The following is an 11179-nucleotide window of genomic DNA, read 5'->3' on the forward strand; positions in this document are numbered from 1 at the left end:
TTAATATACTATATTGCAACGCTACTAACATCTTCTGTGTTTTGTTCAACCTCCACCATCCACTGCTATAACATCTAGTAGTGGCAAAAGGGATCCATAAAATACCCTGAGCCGTGACATTTAACTTATGTATAAAATAATAAACTAATTAGCACCCCTTGTATTGTAACATGGTTTACCCAGGAGCAAATTTACTCCTTTCTGTTTTGCTTTGCTTTCCTTAATGACTCAGGCCCTAAATGTGAATCTTTATTATATGTAATTTTTACTATTGTTACAAGTGGAAGAGAGCCATTTACTTGAATGCACCTGGCAGTTTTTCTGTGTCAGACCTGGCTTACAAAGAAGCATTGCACAATTGTACCCCTTCATCCTAAGGTACTTTTAGTCAATGATACTTCTGCAAATTCACCAAAAATCACCTCTCTTTAAAAGTCACTGAGTTCTTCGCTTGCAGCCATGCTAGCCATAATTATAGGCATCCAGGGCAATCCTGTATTTTAAAACATGATCCTGACCATACAGGGATGTTATTTACTATTAATTAACTCTTGAGCTTCACATTGCTTTAAATAATCTTGTTATCTGTCATTTATCCAGGTGTTTTATCATGCTTCCATAGAAATACTTAGTTTATTTTATTCATACCCCGATAGAAAGATCTGCAGAGTATCACTTATGTCATAGAAACACCTGCACAGTATCACTTCTATCATTGATACTCTCATAGAAACACCTGCATAGTATCCCTTCTGTCATTCATACTGTCATAGGTAGGCTGCCTATATAAAAAAATGCATAGCAGTATACTCCTAGGGAAGCACTGCTCAGCAGCATTATTCATTTATTATCATAGAAAAGCGTGCACTTTTTATACATGTGTTCTTATATACCATTTATTCTCATCTACTATTCTGACCAGTATTTCCATTGAAGAGGGATTTATGCAGTGTCGTCACAAGTACTTTGTACACAACATTCATCTTACACCTTAGCAGAGAGACTCTCGCACATAGTCTGAGCTTGGCTATGGTCTGATGGACAGGCACTGTAATAGTGATTTAATCCATTACACGATAGAGAGATTTACAGTGCCACTTTATTAGTTTCCCTGCAGAGCATCACTGTCAGTCCTTGTTCTCAAAACTCTGCAGAATATTTTACACCATTAGAGATTTGCTGACCAGTCGTCAGTTTGCTAATTATTTCTACCTTGTGCTTCTATTCAACACTAAAACAAAGAAAGAGAAAAGTTTGGGCGCTCAAAGTATTAAATGCAAAGCGGCAGCTGGAACAAATAGTTTGCTAAGCTCTAGTAGAACTAGACAAAAAAAGGGTAAAAAACAACACCAATCCTAAAGCATTTAGGGGGGTATTCAATTGTTCCTCCGGGCGCCGCCGGAACGAGCGTGTTAAAACTATTACCGTTTATACGGTAATTACTCGCTCAATTTCAGCTCGCAGCTCCCTGAGCAGCGAGCTGAAATTGAGCGAGTAAATTACCGTATGAACGGTAATTATGCGCAATATTACTGTATAAACGGTAATAGTTTTAACGCGCTCGTTCCGGCGGCGCCCGGAGGAACAATTGAATACCCCCCTTAGAATCAATCACAAATTGGTTATATAGAATATTTAGTTAGTAATATATCAAATCCACCTTCTAATCTAAAAAAATCTGTTTATGCTGCAAACACAACTGAAAGAAATAACATTATTAAAATATGAAACAGATTTAACCCCACATTGTACACTGTTAAAATTACATAAAACTATTACTCCAAATATTTAGCACCTATTCAGGGTCTAACAACAAAACAATGTATCACTACTGAATAAAATACACACACTGCAGAATACTAAACAAAAGCACTGGGCTATGGGAATTCAATTGATATAATAGAACTCTATTTAACAATGCACTATTTATAAGGTGCCACATGGGTTCTGTAGAGCCATACAAGGGGGATAGTATACACAACAAAGTAACAAAGTTACATAAGTACAAAAGCAGAATAATAAATGCATGGATACTATTAACGGAACAATTATCACGGCATACAGAAATAAATTCAGCATAGGACATGACCGATAAATACGAAAAAGACGAAGAGTGGACAGACAAGAGATATATGGTAGAGGACCCTGCCCTTGAGAGCTTGCAATCTAGTAGAAGGGTTAATGAGAGACAATAGGAACAAAAGGGTCATTGAGTATAATTCATTACAGCATGTTTTGATTCCTTGAGTGGTATTTCGGGCATAAAGAAAGTGCTAAGCTTTATAGTTTTTTCCCCCATTGTGATTTAAATAAGAAAAAAAAATCTTTAGTAACACTATTTAAAAACAAAACAAAAAAAACCCATAGGTTACAAAAACATTGGATGAAAATACAGCACTGAGTCCCTTGCTGTAATGCATAACAAGGGTAGCGAACACTTGTTGAGGCATCTTAGACAACTCCTCCATGCAGAACATTTCCAGTTCCTTGATATTTTTGAGTCATTGCTTGTGAACTGCCCTCTGCAATACACACCACAGGTTTTCAATTGGGTTTAAATCTGGAGACTGAGAGGGACATTGCAAAACTTTGATTCTGTGTTCCCGCAACCATTTCTGTGTTTATTTTGAAGGTGGAAGCTGCATCTAGTTGGCCGGAAGAGACAAGCGGCCGTCCACGAGCAGAGAGGAGACCTGCAGGGACAGCGCCTGACACCATCTATGACCCACCTCCACATTTCAACAGTGAGTATCAGGTGCCTTGTTTGTATACAAAACTTTTTTTTTTCCTCAAAATTTCTCCAAAGTTACATTTTATTCTGTCCACATCACATGATTCCATTACTAATTCCAATGACATTTTGGAAAGCTTAGGTGCTCCATTTAGTGTCTTGCTGTTAGGAAAGGCTTCTTTCGAGGAACTCTTCCAAAAAGCATCTGGTCAGGGAGGTGGTGTCTGACAGTGGATTCTGAAATTTGAAAACCCCAATATTCAACTAAACTGTGATCTGTGGGTTCATCTTTGTCTCTCTTACCATCTTCCTTACTGCACATGTTCATGACCCCTCTTCCTGGGAATTTATCATTTGTTCTATGCTTTTCTTGCTTTTTTATAAGCACCCTGATTGTGCTTAATGGTTTTTCAACTGACTTATTTTTCTTTTGTAAAATATAGTTTTTATTGAAAGCCATTCTTGTAACATACAAAGTGAAATCATAACACTAAGTGGATAATCATTGAAGAAATCACATTCAACTATAAAAGTACAATGTACAAAGTAGGTAGTAGAGAATTACACTTTAGATTTATATTCAATATAATCAGTTCAACTTTTATAACAGTACATAGGAACCCGTTAGAACAATCACCAGCGAACTCTGGGGAATAGAAGTGGCTCATAGACATCTACTGCAAGAATCCACCAAATATCATGAGTGATAGAAAATTAAGGGCATTAAAAAATGAGGCTAAAACATTTGGAATCAGGCAGGACGGAATGAGTATTGGTAGGGAAAACTCTGGATTTGAGGCCTCAGCAATCTTATCTTAGGGCCCTGTATAGTCAAATCTAGACATATCTAGTGAGCAAGAGCTTGCTAGGGGCTAACAAGAACCAGCCACCAATTGAATTAGTTGGGATCTGGATCCAAAGCTAATGGGTAGGGTACAGTGGGAGATTTTGGAAGGAGGGTGAAGGAAAGACGGAGGAAGAAAGATAAATAGCACAACAAATTATTAGCTAAAGTGTCAACAATAAATCATCTATAGAACCGTTCCAGAAGACTGGGAAAAAGCTCAAGCTCAGGAAAAAACTTAGTGTAAAAGATTTCGTATTTACGCCTTAATAGTGCACACTAACGTTTTTATACTGCTCCTGGATATGCTTGTTACATCACCATAGACTTTCCCGAGATTTCCCATAGATTTCCCAATCTATGTGTAGGTACAACACTCACCCACAATGACCTCTTAACTTCCAATAATATCACTTAACAATAATCACAAACAATGTAAAGACATCTATTTCAAATCTTCCTATTGCAGCTCCTATTGTTTATAGCTTTACCATTACAACACTACCACTAAACAGTGTACATCTCCTATAGTCTATAGTTTTACCATTAAAACACTATGGAAATATATTTCACCATTATCTATTCCCTCATGTTCAAATATTACCACCGCTTGTTAGGGCCCATGTGAAATCCTTGCATAGTCTCCAGATTAGGGCTACAGATGTTTCTCCTTGAGTTTCCAGTTAGCAAGAAACTTTTTGTTTTCACAAAGGTTAATTACACTAGGGGTAGGAAGACCAACCATCCTGACATATATCTCTACATGACTGTAAGCTGCTACATTTAAAATATTGATCTTGTCGTCTCCATAAACCTATATTTTTTTTGTTTTATAGGGCCTGGTGTGAGGTTTAGTAAAGTGTGTAAGAAGAGTAGTAAGTAGGTGTGGGCTCTCTCATCTCTCATTAGTTGCTTGTGAGGACCGTACGTCCTGGTGAGTTCTTTCAAAAAGCCTGAGATATTACAACTTAAAAATATATACAAGTTTAAATATGATCTGCAAATATTGGGAACCAAAGAGCTAGAAAAAGTATGTTTTTATAGTCTACACTTTGTGAGAAATAAGGTGCATACTGGATAAGGTGATATTAGTACCTCGTTCCACCACATTCCTCCCCCACTTTTTTAGCCCTGGTTCCTGGGTATTTGTGGCTTGCCCATGTAAACTACCTAAGTCTCTGGCCTAAGCCACTGAATTGATCTGCTGGGATGTCCCCTTGGTCTGGGTCTATAGTTTCTGACTTCCCCACCAGTGTCCCAGGGAATTGGGAAAAACAAATCCCATGGTAGAAGGGGCTGCTTGATTGGAAAAGTGGCAAGGGAAACAGCATATGTCAATAAGTCCAATTGCACTACACAATGACACTACACAATGACACTACACAAGCCAGTGCAGTCCCTGAGCAGTACAGTGGCAAACTATAATAGCCCCATTTCTTTCTCCACTGGTCTGAGTCCAGGGAACTAACAACCCACAGTAAATCTATATGGGGAAACAGGGATACCAATCTGCATGCTCCATTGGCCATTGCAGAGAAGGGACTATAGGCAGGCAAAATTGTATTTCTCGGGGATCATCATCATCATCATCATCATCACCATTTATTTATATAGCGCCACTGATTCCGCAGCGCTGTATAGAGAACTCACTCACATCAGTCCCTGCCCCATTGGAGCTTACAGTCTAAATTCCCTAACATACACATACACATACACAGACAGACAGAGAGCGAGACTAGGGTCAATTTTCAAAGCAACCAATTAACCTAGCAGTATGTTTTTGGAGTTTTTGGAGCCGGGGATTGCTACGGATCTGCTGAAGTCCCATTACCCACTGTATCCACAGACTGACCTTACATGGATAATCCAGTCAAGACCTGGGACTCCTTGTCTGGCTCCTTTTTCTTGAAACTCAACGCCCCCCTCCCCAAACATCCAACAAAATTCTGCTCAGCTATAGTAATGTGTATCCCACATCCTCTGTATATCCCACTTCTGTTACCTCTGGTACATCAGGATAGTCTGTACCTTCCACCTCCGCCTTGTTAGGAACTTACCTCTCCTCGTTCCTGCTCGCGATCACAGCAGATGCCCAGTGCTTCCAGGCAGTGTGCGGCTGCAGTCAGGTGACTTGAAAGGCGGGGAATTTGAAATCTCCTGTGTCAGAGCAACGTGTTACTACTTGGCGTCTGGCTCCCCTCTGTGTACTTGATGTTACTGATTTCCCTGTGTATGACCTCTGCTTATTTGACCATTCTGCTGTCTGTGTCCACTGTGTATCCGACCCGGCTATCTTTTGACCATTCTGCTGCCCGCTCCCTGGTGTATCCGACCCGACTGAATTACTGTGTATCCAACCCAGCTATCCATTTTGACCATTCTGCTGCTCATTCCCTGGTGTATCCGACCCGACTGAATTACTGTGTATCCAACCCAGCTATCCATTTTGACCATTCTGCTGCTCATTCCCTGGTGTATTCGACCTGGCTGAATTACTGTGTATCCGACCCGGCTATTTCTATACTCTTCTCAGCTACCCGTGTTCCCATGTATCTAACCCGGCTGTGCTCCTGGGTACCCAACCCTGCGACTTTCCTATCTGTGATTAGCTTCAGGGTATCCGACCCGGAAACTCACTGAGACGCGCCAGGACTCCTCATTCTGTGCTGTTACTCTCAGCTAATTATCCTGCCCAGCTTTACCACGACAGAGTCTGTCCGCTGGATCTCCCTTTTACTGGTCTCTCATCTATTATGTCAGGGGACTAACCTGGGGGTCGTGACCTGCAGTCCTTCGGCGGCAAAACCCATCCCACCTTGCGACGGATCTTTGTGAAGACCGGGAGGTTCGTTAGACTCCACGCCCTGGGAAAGCCTGTGTCAACACTAACTAATAGAACTCTCCCACGAGACGTAACACACCCCTTATAAACTTAAAAGCTGTTCAAAGGCTTGCAAATGTTGGTGGTCAAGGTTGTCTGTTGGCGCTGATCTGTCCTCGCTTGAAGCTCCCTCAGGTATCTTGAAGACAATGGGGTTGGCTGTGGCCTCTGTGAACTCCACCATCTTGTTAGTGCTGTGGAGCTGTAGATCAGTCAGGGAGATCCTAACAACTTGGTTGGAACAGGTAGCTGTGTTGGCAGGGATGGCATCAACTCCTCTCCCGGAACAAATTGCATGCCCTCCTTAGACCTTCTTTCTTTTGCATCAACCACTCCTAATGGTGGTATCACTTCCTCCAGGGTTGAGATATGAAGCTGGTGCAGACGGTGCCTCCTGGCATCCACCTGTTTGATGTCTGGTTCACCCAGTGTAACATGCAGGGCAGCCGGTGATTGGTATTCACTTGGCAAGTCCTCATCCTCCAAACACGCAAATGGCCAGAGGTAATACAGTTTGGACTGGCCGGAAAAGTCTGCAGTGTGACTTTCCGTCTGCTCATTGACATCTCATGCCAATAGCAATGTCTCTCAACGTACCAGTGTTTCTATTGACCACCACCTTGAGCTTTAGCCTGCCCTAGGCATCTAAGGAAGGCATCCGTTAGTTTCAACATCTGCTCCCACTTATCTGGCCAACCTTTGAGTTGGTTGTCTTCTCAAGCGGCTTCAAAGGACTCCCAACGGTATGCAATCCACTCCATCTCTTAAGCAACTCTCTGATTGGCTGTAACTATTATCTCTGCACTTCAGAAAACTCCAAGAATATATACATATGTTGAACATTAATATTGTAAATTCATATCTGCAGGTCTTTTGTGAATAATCTATCTGTGCAAAACAATTTTTTTTTTAATAAAAGAGAGCTGTATGTATAAACAGCTGTGAAATATATCCTTATTTTTGTCACTGTCTGACATCCTTTAACATCAGATATAACAATATCTTTCACTAAGGTGGCTATTTTAGGACATTTTTTATCCTTGCCAGAGAGTGACAAAGATAATATTCTTCACAATTGCTCAAACATTGTGTTTGAACAATACCTACATCTTATCTGCTTCATTTCTTTCTTCCGCCTTATAAATTACCTTAGCCACAGATTACACTGCTCACAACATAGGCAATACCAGCCACACCTCAGTACCTGCCCCTCACAGCAGTCTGTCATAGGATCCTGTGACAAGAGACAGCTGTGTGAGAGCTTTCCTTTCACTTTTTTTTTAAAATAAAGCTAAAAAATAGTCAAATTACAAGTTAAGTAAACCAAGATAAATTGCCAAAGGAATATTTAAATGTTAAAATTAAATACAAAATGATTTTCTTTGTCAAAAAGAACTACTGATACATTATGAGCAACAATCCCCTACATAATATAAGAATATTAGACATCACCTGTGAGATTTGTGCCCTATGTAAAAGAATTCAGCCTGTGCCCTAATGCTCTTATATGGGCATGGTATTCCCCCTTGAATTTCAACATCTTTATATTTTACTGTAGGGTTTGCATTGCCCCATACATAATTGATAGATTCTGTTGTTCTGACATTATACACGTACAAAATGGGATAATTTACCTGGGATACTTGGGTCTTGGTGTCGTAACCCTGGACCTAATTAATCACCTCCAATGTAACGCCTAGATAACACAAAGGCATCCATTATTACACAGTTGATGACAGCAAGGCATATGGCATTGAGCACATGGTTAGAGTATAATCTAAATCTAGTGTGTTATTTTCTTCTTTCTGATATAAAGCTAACAACTCCTTGTATTTATGTACAGTTATTTAGCCTTACACAGAGTGCTTATTCAGTCATCTTCAGGGCTTAACAACAATGTATATGACACATAGCTTCTTAGCAAAAAGGGCAATTTCAGCATATACATAACCTCAGCGATATTTTAAATATTTTTCTCTTTCAACTCCTATTATATATAGGGTGTTTTTCTACAAACCTTATAAGTACATTTTGTAGTTGTATATCACAACAATAATATGCTGCCCATCATGTACCCCACTTACCCTTTTTCCTTTATCTGAATAATAAGGAAAAATAAAATAATAATAATAATAATATGATTAGCTATTCACTGAAATTCTTGCCCAGTTAGTCAAACGTGTGCTCAAGCTTATTTATGACTGAAAGTACACATGATATTAAAATTAATACATATTACATTTCTTAATATGCTACTATATTAATTATTGATCATGATCTGTCAGTTCCTCCTGTTTTAAGTAAAACCACGATTATTATGATGAACACAAACCTTTTAATAAGTTTCTCAATCCTATGTGAGCATTCATGTTTTGAGAACATAATTAGAAGTCTTATTTTACACTCTTAAAATTCCGTTGCCCAGCCAAATGAACACTTCAATAAATAGTAAAAACACAAGCTGCTGTAAATATTGCCTGCATGCACAAATAATTCCCAACAGGGAACCTAAATCACAATTATTTGTTTCTCTTAATTTGTTCACCTCTTTCTGAATGGTATTGTGTTCTACATTACATGTATATTATATCTTAGGTATTGTTTGGTATGGATGTACAATAATCTTGTCATTTAGCAGTGCACACCTGATGGTCTGGCAGCTGGCATCTTCCTCCCTTCTCTATTTGCAATGAATGTCATTGCAAACGGAGCAGTGAGGAGGGTACGGAGAGGAGCCAGCCAGGACCGAAGACAGAAGAAGAGAACTTGAAGAAAAGAAGACAGAAGAGAAGAAAGAAGGCAATAGAAAGGTTAAGGGGAGCATCATAAATGGGCGCAGCAAGCAATAAAGGGGAGACACAAAGGGGAGAAAAAGCATCATAGAGGGGCGCAGCATAAAAGGGGAGACACAAAGGGGATAAAAACAGTATGATGGGTCGCAGCGTGATGATGAAGGGGACACAGTGTGGTGATGAAGGGCACAGTGTACTGAAATGTTATTAGCTGCAATGTTAAATTTATCACATAAAAAATAACAATTAAATTTGTAATTCCTGCATTTTCTGTATATTTTGCCATTGGTGTGCAGCGGAATTCTGGGAAGGGCTTAGGTGTGGGGCGAGAAAAGGTCGAGGAGCACTGCTATTAGCACACACCTTTCCTCTTTATAGGCTACTAGGAAATATAAAGCCATTCTATTTGTATTGTTACTGCACTAATGGCGCTAATGTCTTCTGTTATTTTTCTAGGTGGCAGATTCATAAACTATTTTATTTAAAATATTAGATATATTAGACAACACATATGTCCCCTCCGTGGCTAGGTAAACTCCAGAGTAAGACATAATTTCCTAACTGCTCCTTCCTGTAATTTCTAATCATACCTTGAGATAAGGTAGTAATGTCTTCTGCATACATAAAAGTAGTGAGCATTTCACAACTTGGGATCTTAATAAAGTAGCACAAATACAACATAGCTAAAGAAGTAACAATAATTGTTTAACTATTTCAGGAATTGACAATTAATCTTTGAATATCAAACTGACTGCATGTATTAGTTCTTTCCTTGCTAAACAAACTGGATGTTAACAAATACATGTGAGTAGGATTGTTCCTCAATATTATTACAATGATTGAACACCTTTCTTTTCATAATATTTTAATACTAATATTGTCTTTTACTTTATCTGTTTCAGGAACATATAGAATGACTATCATAGTGATCTCTCTCTCTGTATGAACAGGAACATGTACACATACCAATCAATTTGGCAACCTAGCATATTGCTTAGTCATCATAAATAAAATATTATCATACAATGAAAAATAATAGAAAAGTGGAGAATAAACAAAAGTACAGCCGAACAGTGAGGGTCTATCGCATGCTTTTTTGGAGACATACACTTATTGTTTCAGAGGCAGATACACTCTGACAGTTGATCATATTCTCTTGAAGAAGTGAAATCGAGTGATTAGATGAAAGACAGATAAATTCTTGTTCAAATAAGCTTTTAGAAAACGATGAACACCGGGAGGCTGATACTGTCGTTGATCATATGAAGAATAGCCTGAGATGTATTTCTTGTAAAATTGTTCAATAGACAACATTATTTGAATCTTCATGGAATGTGTCAAACCCATAGTGTAGTAACTAGTAGCGATATCAATTATCAGACATTTCAGGGAGTTCTTGTTTTAATCAATTGACAGCGATCAATAGTTACAGCTTTTGGAAAATTATCACAATCAGTTTTCCTCTGAACTAACAAATTTGGAAAACAATTTTTCAGTTCATTGTGAACTTTTTCCCTATTTATGGATGAAATTGGTTCCATGGTATGACATCCCTTGAGACTAGTATCACACGTTGGTGCCAGTATAACGGAATAAACCTAAGAGCTTTTGTTACACCAAACAACAATATACACCGTAACACCTATTATTTCTAAAATATCAATCCCAATGACTGTCATGTCAGTTTCAGGATTAGCCTTTAGCAAAAAACTCAGTGTCTCTCAAAGCAATATTTTGAAATAATAATTTAGTAAATAACAGAAGCAGATGAAGGGTCGAACGCCTTCTCTGACTGGTACCTGCACTCAGTCAATGGTGGCCATTACCCTGGAGTATGCTCTGCCCTCTCCCTCTGGTTCTCTGCAATCCGGTATTACCAGTATTAAAGGCAAAAACTATATTGAGCCTAGTGTTTGGCTGTAACATGTCTA

General features: G+C 39.0%; 1 long non-coding RNA gene across 2 annotated transcripts; it reads left to right on the top strand.

Annotated features, from left to right (window-relative positions):
* Nucleotides 1-2636: 2636 nt before the first annotated feature.
* On the top strand, nucleotides 2637-10705 carry LOC142140116 (uncharacterized). 2 transcript variants are annotated; one of them, XR_012688298.1, is made up of 3 exons: nucleotides 2637-2744; nucleotides 9092-9266; nucleotides 10151-10705. It is a non-coding gene; the product is annotated as an uncharacterized LOC142140116 (long non-coding RNA). The 2 variants fall into 2 exon arrangements; XR_012688299.1 differs by lacking the exon at nucleotides 2637-2744 and adding an exon at nucleotides 4418-4509.
* Nucleotides 10706-11179: the final 474 nt, after the last annotated feature.

The sequence above is a fragment of the Mixophyes fleayi genome, chromosome 2 (assembly GCF_038048845.1).
Source record: "Mixophyes fleayi isolate aMixFle1 chromosome 2, aMixFle1.hap1, whole genome shotgun sequence".
Taxonomy (NCBI): domain Eukaryota; kingdom Metazoa; phylum Chordata; class Amphibia; order Anura; family Limnodynastidae; genus Mixophyes; species Mixophyes fleayi.